The sequence below is a fragment of the Callospermophilus lateralis genome, chromosome 7 (assembly GCF_048772815.1).
Source record: "Callospermophilus lateralis isolate mCalLat2 chromosome 7, mCalLat2.hap1, whole genome shotgun sequence".
NCBI lineage: Eukaryota > Metazoa > Chordata > Mammalia > Rodentia > Sciuridae > Callospermophilus > Callospermophilus lateralis.
Genome location: NC_135311.1, coordinates 90,012,563 through 90,026,586, shown reverse-complemented (window position 1 = coordinate 90,026,586; position 14,024 = coordinate 90,012,563). Strand labels below are relative to the sequence as shown.

At 36.9% G+C, this 14,024-nt stretch overlaps 1 non-coding gene across 1 annotated transcript; it reads right to left on the bottom strand.

Moving 5' to 3' along the window:
• Positions 1-3,384: 3,384 nt before the first annotated feature.
• On the bottom strand, positions 3,385-3,486 carry LOC143405292 (U6 spliceosomal RNA). Its single transcript, XR_013092012.1, has one exon. It is a non-coding gene; the product is annotated as a U6 spliceosomal RNA (small nuclear RNA).
• Positions 3,487-14,024: the final 10,538 nt, after the last annotated feature.

The following is a 14,024-nucleotide window of genomic DNA, read 5'->3' as shown; positions in this document are numbered from 1 at the left end:
CACATTCACCCCCATCCCACACTCCCTTCCATGTCTCTGGTTTTTGTGACTCTAACCAAGAGATAATGGAGCTCTTAACCTTGTGCTTCCCAAGTTTTGAAAATAGTTCAAGTGCAGTTTGGAAGCTCTCCATACTTCAGCAGCTTTGATTTTTTTTTTTTTTTTTTTTTTTGTGTTGGAGGGTGGTTACCAAGAATTGAACCCAGTGGTGCTTAACCACTGAACAATATCCTCAGCCCTTTTTATTTTTGAGACAGAGTCTTGCTAAGTTGCTTAGGACCTTACTAAATTGCTGAGGTTGTCTTTGAACCTTCAATCCATCTGCCTCAACCTCTTGAGATACTGAGACTATAGGTGTGTGCCACTTCATCAGGCTACATCAGCAGCTTTGAGGTATCTGCCACAAAAACAATATTAATAACTAATCTTGATATTTTACCATGCTCTTAGTGCAGTTTACATGTGTGACCTCGTTTAATCCTCACATCAACTCTATGAGAAAGGTGTTTTTATTCCCATTTTAAGGCAAGAAAAATGAAGCCCCAAAAGCTGAGTATCTTACCCACCTATACTACAGTGTGGGGAGTGGGAAGAGCCTGTCTGTAGTCATTTTTTTTCTCCATTAAAGATCACTGGTTTCCCAGACAGATCCTCATGACCAACAAGCATCATTATACTAAGAAATACACAGTTCCCAAGGAGAATTGTCTAGCTATGAATTTATGAATCTCACTTATGATTCTCAGAGAATTTACCTACTAAGATAACTTTAAAATGTTATGAGTAAACATTTGTGGAAAAGGGGAGAATCTTGTAAGAAACTTTCTCCCCTTCTCTTCTCTTCCTGAATTTTGACTAGTCCAGAAAAGTTTTTAAAAGCCTATTTTAAAGTACAAATGAAGGTTAAGATGGTAAGTCTTTTATATCTTACAATTATTTTATAACTATTTTCACTAGTATTTCCTTAAAAAAAAATTATAGTGGTAGGTAGAAAGAATGCCTTTATTTTACTTGTTTATTTTTATGCGGTGCTGAGGATGGAACCCAGTGCCACACACTGCTACTGAGCTAAAGCCCCAGCCCCTAATATTTTCTTTTTCCTAAGAAACAAAAATAGTCTTTAGGGCTGGAGATGTGGGTCAATGGTAGAGTTCTTGCCTAGCATGAATGAGGTCCTGGGTCTGACCTCCAGCACCAAAATACACATGCATATCTATAGTCTTTAAAAATATTTAAAACTTTTACCACTGTCAGTAGGAAAATATTGGTGGAATGATCCTCAAAGGAGGAACAGAGACTTCCTGGAAGACTCTTATTCAAATTAAAAGCATGATTTGTAAAACAGCAAATTTGTTATAACACTGATTAAAAAATGTGACCTAAAATATCAGCTCTGTAGGAGTGCTTGAATCATCATGTTCTTTGAAAAATACTCCTGCATCTTTATAGTATTATCTGTAGCAATCCTTTATAAAGACTATTCTAGCAATAAATGCTGAAAACTATCCAAATACCTTGATTAAATATCCAAAACAATTGCCCGATGTTAGCAAAACTGAGAAATAGAATATTATATATCTTTCCAGCCCTCACTTGCTTTAAGGATGCCAATACTCAATTCTCAGCCAATTGCAATCTTATGTTCATGCATTTTTAAATAATCAATGCTCTATTGTTACTATATGTAATAACTAAAAACTATTATAAGCTCTGTTCTAGACACTGTGCTTATTTATATGCCTTATTCCTTTAATCTTCAGAATAATAATTATAAAATAAATAGTAGTACTACTTCTGTCCTTTTACCAGATAGGCAAACAAAGGTTAATACCTCTCGCAAATTCACCTTGACTAAAATCTAGGCAATCTGTTTTTGTAGCCTGGGCACCCAATCTCAAGAGACATAGTCTTTCATTCTTATGTTGCTGTATATGTAGCAAAATAAAATTATTATTTTGTTCTTAACACTTTGGAGATATTAAAGACAACTGTCACATAAAAGTAAATAAGAGACGTTTTTAGTGTACTTGTAATATATAATGCATTTTGAAAACAAAACAAATAAAGGTGGTTCATGTGAAGAAAAGGGCAAATCCTCTGAGGATGGAATGCTAAGTATAACATTGCAGGTCTGGGCTCTTGCTAAAGTTAGAACATCAAAGATAAAAATAGAAATATACACTCCCTATTTTGCTACCTCAAACTTACTTTGAAGAGTGAGCCTCTTGATTTTTAACATCTAGTCCTTTTTTCTTACATTATCCTCTTTAAACAAACCAATAAAAACTAATCTTTAAAAAAAAAGAAAAAGATTTATTGAGATATAATTTATAAGCCATTCAATTCGCCCATTTAAAGGGTACTATTCATAGTTTTTAGTATATTCACAGAGTTGCGTAATGATCACAACTGTCTAACTTTAGAACATTTTTATCATCCCCAAAAGAAATCCATACTCATTAGCAGTCACTTTTTATTCCCTCCATCCCCAGCCCTAGGCAACCACTAATGTACTTTCTTTCTCATATATTTAGGTATTCTGCACATTTCATATAAATAGAAGCATACAATGTGTGGTCTTCTACTGCTGACTTCTTTCACTTGCCATAATGTTTTCAAGATTCATGCATGGTGTAGTCTGAATCAATATTGCATTCTCTCTTAAAGCTGAATAAAATTCTATTGCATGAGTAAACTACATTTTGGAAATTTGGATATTTACACTTGGGCTATCATGAATAATACTGTTATGAATATTTGCTTATAGGTTTTGTGTGGGTATGTGTTCACTTCTCTTGGATCTATGTTGAGAATGGAATTGCTGGTTCATGAGATAATGCTAACCTCCATTATTAACATGTTGAGGAACTGGCCAACTATTTTCCAAAAAGGCTGCACCATTTAACAATTCCATCAACAATTATGAGGGTTCCAATTTCTTCATATCCTTACCAACACTTATTATTGTCTGTGTTTTTGATTATAGCCACCCTAGTGGGTGTAAAGTCATATTTCATTGTGTTTTGGATTTTCACTTCCCTAATAGTAATGATGGAACATCTTTTCACCTGCTTATTGGTCTTTTTTACATATTCTTTGGAGAAATGTCTATTCAGATTCTTTACCTTTTAAAAACTGTTATATTTTTTACTATTATGTTGTAAGAGCTCTTTGTATATTCTAGATGCATGTCCTTATAATATATGATTTGCAAGTATTTTCTCCCATTCTTTGGGGTGAATTTTTACTTTTTCCTTCCTTGTTTTTTTTTTTTTTAAAGTCAGACTCTCTTTTATTTAAAAAATTATTCACAAAACACCCATGTATAGATTTGCTTTGTCATAAAGCTGAAAGTGGTGTTTGAAATTCCATTCTTACATTTAAAATAATATAGAATGCTTTTTTAATTTGCATGTCATCTTCACACAGGGTCATTGCTAATCTCTGTATTGTTCCAGTTTTAATGTATGTCCTGCTAAAGTGAACACTGACTTTTTACCTTTGCAGCATAAAAGTTTCAAATTTGATGTGATTTCTTTTTTGGTTCTTGTTTTTGTATTTTGCAATACTAGGATTAAACCCAGGGTTGCTCATTGAGCTATGTTCCTAGCCCCCTTTTTATTTTTTATTCTGAGATGGGGTCCTGTTAAGCTGTCCAGGATGCCTTTGAACTTGGGATCCTCCCACCTCTACTTCCCAAATCACTGGAATTAGGGCCAGGATGCCCTACTTAATTTGTTGTGATCTTTGTGATGAAGTTCAATTTCTCTGTTTTTCTTTTGTCACTTGTGCTTCTGTTGTTATATCTAACAAGACTTTGTCTAACTCATGTTTACAAAGATTTAATTGTTTTCTTTTAAAAGTTTTATATGCTTTTTTTTTTAATGGTCTTAAGTTTTACAGTTAGGCCTATAATCAATTTTAAATGAATTTTTGTGTTAGTGTATTTTCCTCCTCTGTAATTTAAATTTTGAGTTTGTCAAATCCAAAAGAAATACTTAAGAGTAAAAAAGAAAAGATAGTTATTATTCCTTTTATTCTTTTTCTTAAAACATTTTAATTTGAATATTACAATATATGTCAAGTTTTTAAGTTTAAATATATCCAAAGATTTTCTATGTTTTTCTGTATAAACCATTATGAAAATAGATAATATATTTCACACTACTAATAGTAATTTGAAAAGCCATTATTTGAAAGCCATTATTATTGTTTAATGGTTATTTAATTCAACAATGTTGAGCATTGTTCTGGGCACTGCAGATTCTGTTTTTAACAAACCAAGCAAGGCACCTGTTTTCATGGAGATTACATGCTGGTTGACAGAAACGAGATGTAAACAAGTAAATACTTCAACAGAATAATTTTCAGAGAGTAGTAAGTACTTTTTACTTGGGGTGTAATGTGAAGAGTAGACAACATTTTTGGATATTTTGGTGAGAAAGTTCACTGAGCTGAGGCCTGAATCTGGAGAAGAAACCCATCTTTGCAAAGATTTAAAGAAAAAGCAGAGAAAAACAAACAAAAACAGCAAGCAGGAAAGCATGACATAGGAAGGAGTTTATAGGTTCCAAGACACAAAACAAAAACAAAAATCTCTTCGTGTCTCTAGCCAAGTGACAGTGAGCTTGGGGAGGTGAGCTGGGGAACACAAAGGTACTTAAGTCTGTATGTGCTTTCAAATTGCTTCCGGTTTTTCTATTAAAGAAGATCCTTCAACTAACATGGTAATCAAGTTGAAAATTTAAACCAAGAAACTATTCGGTAACCAAAATTTTCATGCATTATTCTAAAAGAATCCAGATCAACTACATTCTTAAAGCTCTAAGCTGATATCTTAGGTTTTTTTTTTTTTTTAAAAAAAACTAAGACAAGAGTTCCCTTTTTGTACTTTGATCTTAGCTTCTGTGAAGTGAATTAGAGGTAATAATACTAAACAAAAATTGCTGGCAGAAGCTGTCTTTATGGTGATTTTATATGCAGAACATGCCCAGATGATGTCCTGAAAACTGAAAAGTTGAGAGAAATAATTATAAGCACAATTGTCATAGCCATTATCTCCATAGCTCTGACTAATCTTCAGAAGCTACTGCTCTTGATTACTGGCCAGAATCTCTTAGGTTTCTGCTGCTTCCTGAGGAAACAACTGGTAAGGGTAGAGAAGATGGATCCTCTATGTAGACATTCATTGTGGAAACTTTGGAGCAGATTGTGTGCATGCAGAGATCTCAGGTCAAACAGAGACACAGGAGTGAGGGTTACAAGGGTTCACTGCCCATCATCATCCCAGGCAATTTCTCCTTTTGAGTCCATCTGTGTAGAAACTGGGTTTTATACACTTTAACTAGAGGTCTCCTACTTCCTAGAACTTGCATGCCAAATTTGAGCATATTTCCAGGATAGAAATTATCCTCAGAAGAATCTAACAGCAATTGTACAGAAAAATAAAGTAGATTAGTGTTTGCCTGGTGCTGTGGAGGGAAAATGAGGAAGAATGACCAGTGATTGCTAATAGGTATGGGGTTTCTTTTTGGGTCAAAGAGAATGTTCTAAAATCAGATTGAGGTGTTGGTTGTACAACTCCTTGAGTACATTAAAAAAACATTGAATTGTAAACTCTAAATGGGTGAATTGTAGGAATATGAATTCTATCTTAATGAAAAGTTTTTTTAAAAAAACAAAAAGTATCTGGTACATTTAAAAGACCAAGAACTACCTGCTCTTCAGCATGAATTTCCCACCATGTCTTATTTTCTTTCTTTTTTTTTACATTTTCAATATTATTTTTATTAGAGTTTATAGTTTTACATAGTAGTTGAGTTCATCCCAACAAAATCATACATGCATGAAATTCCAGTTGAGTTCTTGATTCCCTCTTTTCCGTCCTATCCTACCCCTCCTCCTCTATTCTCCCCTCCTATTCTCCTGGACTTCCTTTCACCTGTCTATTTATTTACATTTAATTGATTCTTTTTACTTATACATAAAGGTGCAATTCCCTGTGGTATATTTATATATGCATATAACAGGAATTTTAAAGAATTCATTCTTTATTGCCACCATGTCTTATTTTCTAATCTCAGAATATTTATAGTTACCTCATACTGAGTACTTATTATGGGCCAGACACTATATTAGGCACTTTATATATAATTAATCATAACAAACTATGAAGGAGCATATTATCTACCCTAAACATGAAGACAACTAATGGTAAGCTAGATTTGAATTCAGTTGCAAGGAGCTCCAAAAACTCTTGTTCTTTCAACCATGCTACAGTACAATAGTACCCCCATCCATAGTTAGCCTCTGAAGTTTTATTTCTATGGTTTCAATTACTCTCCATTAACTGTAGTCTGAAAATATTAAGTGAAAAATTCTGGAAATAAACAATGCATAAATTTAAAATTGCACAGTTTTGAGTAGTGTGATGAAATCTGATGCTCTCCTGCTCTATCCCATCCAGGCTATGAATCATGTCCAGCGTATCCACACTATCCATGCTACCTGCCCATTAGTCCTTAGCAGTCATTTGACCTATCAGGTTGTCACAGTATCGCAATATTCATACATAAGGTTTAGTGTTATCCACAGTTTCAGGCATTCACTGGGATCTTGAAAGGTATCCCCTGTGGATAAGTGTGTGTGTGTATGTGTGTGTGTGTGTGTGTGTGTGTGTGTGTGTATACTTCTGAAACTTCCAACAGAATAGCTATAAAGATATAACTTTTGAAGACAATGTAGGGTATTATTTCCCTTCCATGCCAGTCTAATAAATCATTACTTTCCAATAATTCTTCTTCCTGTTATTTCCCAAATGTCTGTCTCCTCTTCATCCCTGTGACCAGCACACCAATACAGGACTTCATTTCTCACCAGGAATATTACTGTAACTAGAGCCCTCGTGTCCGATCTCATTTGATCTGGATTATTTGATCATATTATTCCTTTAGGTAAAGTCTTTCATGGTTTCCCATTACATTTAAGGACAAAATCCAAAAATCCTTTGCAAAGCCCTGAATGCCTACAACAAGCTGGTGCCTTTTTCTTTCCAGCCTCCTCATCCTCTTCCTACCCCTGCCTCTTGCATCCCAATCCTCAAATCATCAGAATGCTCACTCTACCCTTTTCTTTTTCTGCATGTGCCCAGTGCACGTACTCATGCCCCAGGTCTTTTATGTATCTGACAACACATTCTGTTCTAGTACTTTAATGTGGCAAATTCCTTTTCAGTCAGCAGGTCTCACCTTGGCTTCTTGTGAGAAGCCTGCCCAGTGCTCTGAAATCACTGCCTTCTACCTCAGTCATATTACTTATCACACTACAATGCCATGTTTGTTTCTCTATTTAACTCTAGTAGTTTGTAAATATTTGCAGTGGGGGTATTTTGTTTAGCTATTATACCCTCCATGCCTAGTGCTTAGCACATAAAAATATGTATTGAAGGAATGAAGTTTCTCTATATTCTAGCTAGATCCGATTATAAGTCCTTTTGTTTCCAGTGCTTAGTATGCATCTTTTTCCTAAATATCTCTTCAGTTTTATCTTGTTCTTACTGAGCATTTACTATGTGCCAAGCACTATGTTAAGTATTTCATATGAATTAACCAATTTGAAACTCATAATATAACTATTTCAGGTCAGTGTTATCATTAACCCATTTTACATATGAGACCCAAGTCACAGAAATGTTAAATAACAAGTTGTATAACATTGAGGAGGTAATTGGCAAAGCTACGGTTCAAATAAAGCAATTTGGTTTCTGCACTCTTGGTACTGTGCCATACTACCTTTGTGTCTGTGAGTGCTTGCCAAATGAAGGAATGAATAAATAGGATCCTTCCCAATGTCTGTGGGTGTAGAACTGTGAGCCTATTTAAGGAGGGAGGTAGAAGATACACTCCGATCTGTAATGTACTTAGTATCTCATAGGAGTAATGTCGTAGGTTTCACTGGAATAACTGATATACTATGGATCCTGCTATGGAGGTGGCAGCTGCAGAGGCTGAACTTGACTTGCCCATGGCTCAATGGAATAAAGACTCTCAAACCATCACCCTACTCTACAAGCATGTGGCTTAGGGAGCATATTTCTTAATGTGTCCAAGCTTTAGTTTCCTTTTCTATTTTATAGGAATGTAATTGTTAGGAATCTCTTAGGACTATGCATATTCAGTCAGTTAACAAAGCAGAGTTTGCAGTTTAGTGCTCCAAAGAGGAAAAAATAGCAGGAAAACATTTTTTCCCCGCCTTGGGGAGATGCAGTAGAGCCAAGAGATCCTGTCAGGGTTTTGAGAAAAGCTACCATTACCCTTTCCAAATAAATATGAGGAGGGAGGAGAACGGTCCAAGTGTAAGCTAGTTCTGCTATTTCTTAGCAAATTGGGGAAATCAGTTAGGAAACACTAAAAGGAAATGTTAGAGATACCACACAAGCAAACACCTTAAGGATTCTCCACAGCTCATTAAGAGGTACCAGACCATATACTTACAGTTAGAAAACACCTCTCTTTTGAGAAATTTAAGCAGATTTAAAATTGGAACCTTTCTAGCCCAAGGACATTCCAAATTCTATGAACAATTTTTAATCTTTCTTCCTTTCCCTCAATCATTGTTTTCCTCTCTTTCACCTCTAGCTATAAACTTTCCCCTATAAATGTGCTAGGAAAACCCTTGAGTTCTGTTGTTTATTTTGATAGGAAACAGCTAAAAATGAAAGTAAATGAAAACAGAAATACTCATTCCCACAGGGCCTGGGGTAGAGCTCAGTTGGTAGAGTGCTTGCCTTGCATGCACATGCGCAAGGCCCTGGGTTCAATCCCCAGCACCACAAAAAAAAAAAAAAAAGAAAGAAAAGAAAGAAATACTCAGTCCCCTTGGCTGCATTCCAAGAAAGATGCCAAATGTCAGAGGTTTTGCTGAAAGCTATCCCTGATCTTCTAGCCAGCAACAATCTAAACATTGGATGGCTTTAGGAACTCTTCCCAGAGAAGTTCTATAAGCAGAACTGATGGTAAAATATTAGAGTCTTAAGCTTCCAAATCATTCACTAATGAGCCTCGGGTCATAGGTCACATGCAATGGATTCAGAGATGTGACTGTTCATTTCTCTGGGAAATGAACATATAGCACAATGGGGAAGCACAGATCCTGGTCCCACCACCTTGGTGACTTTGCACTAATTGCTTATACTCACCAAACTACTATTGTCTCTAATATTAGGAATAAAAAGTCCTCACCTCACAAGGTTGTGGTAACAATGAAAAGTTATTTGGCTGAGGGTGTAGCTTAGTGTTAGAACACTTTCCTGGCATGTACAAAACCCTGGGTCTCCTAGTATGCACAAAGCCCTGGGTTTCATCCCCAGCATAAAAAGAAAAAAAAAAAGAAAAGAAAAAGAGGAAGTTCCTGACACATTGAAAATACCTACTCAGTAAATGTTAGTTACCACTAGTACTAGTCCTGACAGCCCTGAATATCTATAGGCAGAAACCAATACCTTGTTTTGTGATTTCTAGTACAGAGTTTCTGGACATGCCACCCTTAGATTGTTTCCATTGTGTCTACAACAGTCAGTTACCCAAGAAAATCTGGGCAAATTTAATAACTCAACCGTGAGTTTCCAAGGCAAAGTAAAAGTGACTCCCTAAAAGGAAATGATTTGAATAGAAGACAAATGATACACTTATTAATAAGAGTACCTATCACCTTCTGAGTACCTAATACATCATTCCACTGAATCATCACACAGCAGTTATGGGACTATCATTAATCCTATTTTATTAATAAAGAAACTGGGGTTCTTAGATCCTTATGTATATAATAAGTGGTGGAGCTGGGATTTATTCCTGGGCTATCAAACTCCAAACCTTCTTCTCTTTGCAGTCTTAGAGCTGAAATTTTCAAAATTTAGCAAGGTAGCCTAGAAAAGCTCAATATTTTTCTTAACATGGCCCTGTGGCAAATGCTCAAAAAGCAATTCCTCTCAGTACCCTCTGACCTCACCTGGTGATCAAGAGTCCTTGTTAAGCACACTTATCATAGGTACATGCTTGGTTTGAAGAGATTCTGAGAGAGACTTATTTTTAATTATATTAGAAGGAGCCCAAAAGACAGAGATAATACCTTGCGTCTGTCTTATCTACCCACACATGGTGATGAGTGCTTGCTAATGGGGCAGAGCTTGCAAAGAACTCCAAGAGGGACACAGTTCCAATCAAAGCAATCATGTGCCCCAAATACTCCTGTGGCAGAAAGTATTTTCCAAAGATAAACACAGTAATAGTCATCCCACACGTTCTGTTGCAATGTGATCTTGCAATTCCCCCATCAGGAGGTGGAGTCTATAAGTGAGGTAATACACAGGTTTGTTGGTTCAGTTTAGCCATATCACATGTGTATGTATTTCAAAACAACATATTATTATACATAATAAATGCATTTACATTTTGTCACCTGAAAAAAAGAGGTGGAGTCTGTTTTTCTTATCCTTGAATCTGGGCTGGTCTTCATGACTTATTTGATCCATAGAATTTGTTGCAAGTGAGGTTATGGGTCTTCTGAGGTGAGATCAGGCACAACACATCAGCTTTTGCTTTGGACTTTTGGACCATTCACTCTTGAGAGATTCTTTCTGTGAAGCCCAAGTCACACATGCATAAGCCGTATGAGGGAACTCCAGGGGACAACCACAGTGGAGCTCCCATTCCACAACCAGGTTCAGCTGCCAGCCTCGTGAGTTGCATTTTCTAAAAAGTGAAGAAGATTCTACAAACTACATCCAAGACTTGAATATGCATCCTGGGCTAAGATCTTAGAGCAGCATCTAAAGAGGAAGAATTGACTACTCCACTAGGATCTTACATTGATTTGGTAAGAATAAATCATGGTAGACATAGGGATTGGCACAAAATGCATATTCAAGAAATACCTCCTCTATCAGTTAATCATAATTCTTTTTTTTTAATGGAGTTATCACAAATTTCATAAGGAATAACAAAACATTCCATTAGTTCCACAAAGGAAAGAAAAAGAGGTCAGTCACAAGATAGGAGAGTTGGGAGATTTTTATTTAATTGACAATTCTCAGTACAAATACTTGGTAAAAGTCAGAAGGAATAGGCCACTCAGCCAAACTTCTTGTTGTGTATACATTTGAGCAGAGGATCAATCCCACAGACTTTAACATTTTTTGCTAAATGCCTCTTTAGCATTTTCCTGGGTAGGATCTGTGCATCAGTTCTGTGGGAATGTTCTGATTATCTGTTACTGCATTACAAACTACCCCCAAATTTAGTGAATTACCTAGCACAGTGGAGTGAAAAAAAAATGGATTTTAGTGATATTGCTTTGTGATTTGCTAGCAGAAAAACTTTGGGAAAGTTACATAACCTCTATCAACCACAACCCATTCCGCACAGGCATGATGTAGTTAAACAGAAACCCCCGAGGTCAAATGGCTGTGTTCAGTCCCCAGAGAACCAGGGCAGGTGGTTCCTCTGCCAGGGAGACAATTGCAGTGAGAGGCAGGAAGCTACCAAAAGGGAAAAGATCTTTGAATAAGAGGAGAGTTTTCCAGGCAGCAACTGGCCCAGGGGATGGCCTTTTTTTCCAACAGACTGTAGACACAGAGATCCTAACAGCTCATCCTTCCCCCATGGGTTGGAAAAGAGTCACTGACTTTTAGATCCTTGGGAGGGATTTTGACTTTGAGGAAGAGTCATGGCTCCCAATATATGTGGGTCTGTTTTGTTACTATTAGGTCCAGAAACAAAACATAAGGGTAATATAAATCTCAGTAACAGAAAATAGGTAGCATAGGGAAAGCACATGCTTGAAGGTCCCAACTTGAGCTTCAGAGATACACAGTGTGCAGTTGGCAGATCAGCCTTAAAATATGAAAGCAAAATATGCAGGGACAGCCTGGAGGCTGGACCAGAGCTGCAGGAGAGCTTGTGACCTGGTCCTCCTGTTGAAAGCCCTCCTGAGTATGAGTAGACACTTTTTGTGTTTGTTTGTTTGTTTTTGGTACCAAGAATTGAACTCAAGGGCACTTAACCATTGAGCCACATCCCTAGTCCTTTTTATTTTTTATTTTGAGACAGAGTGTTGCTAAATTGCTTAGGGCCTCACTAAGTTGCTGAGGCTGACCTTCAACTTGCAATTCTCCTGCCTCAGCCTCAGCTGGGATTACTGACTTGTGCCACCTTGCCTGGTATGGTAGATGAAAAACCAGCCCCTACCTCAAAGCAAAGCCTGTCCAAGGAAGGGGGCGTGACCCTTGTCCTTGGAAAGACCCACAGAGCACTCCTAGGCACATACCCTTGTTTATCTACAAATAACAGGAGAGATCTGCTGAGCCAGGTGTCCCTGACTCAGTCAGGCTAGGTGGGGACCCATAGCAACCCCCTAGCAGCCACCAATCAGGATGAGACAGGGAAATACCTGGGATGCCAGATGACCCTCCCAGTAGTTTATGGTGGTTGATAATGTGTTGGGAAATCACGTAGTTCAGCAAGAATACCCCTCTTGGCTTAAACCAATCAGTTCAAACGAATCCCCCTCTTTACTAATCAATCACCCTTACCCAACTTGTTCCCACCAGTGAATGTGCTAATCATGTTTTAGAGTTGTTTTATGATTTTCCTGCGGTGTGTGATGATTTGCTAAGAGATGCTATGATGTTATGTGAAGTCTCTGCCGTCCCCAAAGAGTGTATAAAACTGCTGCAAACCCTGGCCTCAGGGCCTCTCGGCATCACCAGTTGCTGTGTGAGTGGGGAGGACTGAGCTAGCCTCGCAATAAACACGTCTTTGCTGCTTACATCGATCTTGGTCTCTGGTGGTCTTTTGGGGGTTCTGAATTCGAGCATAACATAGACTTTTGACATTAGCCCCAAATGAGGTTATATGTTTGCCTGTCCTTGAGATATATTGAAAGAAGGCTATGTTCAACATGCAATTTGAAACTTGTGTTTCACTGTAATTCTAACCACTTGGGTGGCTGAAGCAGGAGGATTGCAAGTTTGAATTCAAACTCAGCAATTTAGCAAGGCCCTAAGCAACTTAGGGAGATCCCGTTTGAAAAGAAAAAATAAAAAGGCCTGGAGCTCAGCTCAGAGGTAAAGCACCCCCAGTAGCAAAAACAAAACAAAACAAAACAAGCAAACAAACTTGTTTGTTTTCCACTACTGGAACTACCACCTGCAATGTGTTAGCAATTAATATTTTTTAAAATATTAATATGTTTAATAGATCAATCTCTAATAAATTTGTATATAAACACATATGTTGCTTTTATTTTATGTTAACAAAACTGTAAACCAAAATGTAACCACTACCACAATTTGTAACCCTATTTTTAGCACTAGTATTTACTAGTCAGTGTAGATAGATTCTCAAAACCCATTCTTGGGGCTGGGAATATGGCTCAATGGTAAAGCACCTGCCTAGCATGTGCAAGACTTGAGTTCAATCCTCACCACCAAAACAAACAAAACAACCCAAAACCCATACTTGACCCAGGCTTCTATCAGGCTCTGAGAGAAGGTAGATGAAAGCTAGGCTCAAAATCAAGAGAGTAAAAATAAATGATTGAAGACAAGACATCACAGGTGCCAGTCCCTGGTTGAATTTCTCCAGAATCAGAGATGGGATGTGAAGATGCTAGCAGCATTTGTGTGTTTGGAGGCTCCTACTCTGTGAACCTCAGTTTTCAACTTTTTAAGGGGAAAATGTTAGACTTTATCATCTATTTTCCTACTTTAACATTTTTATGTATTTTATATGTATATATCTCTCTATATATCCATAATATATTTATATCTATATATCTATATCTATATATCTATATCTATATCTATATCTATATATTTTTTAAATAACTTAAAGTGAGAGAAAGGTTGTCCCCAATTCCTCATCCCAAACCTTGGAGGGCAGAGTTTCATAGATTGTTTTTCAGATTAAAGAAAGATAATATAGGCATATGAAGTATATAACACCCCAGTGTAGTACAGAGAAGACCCA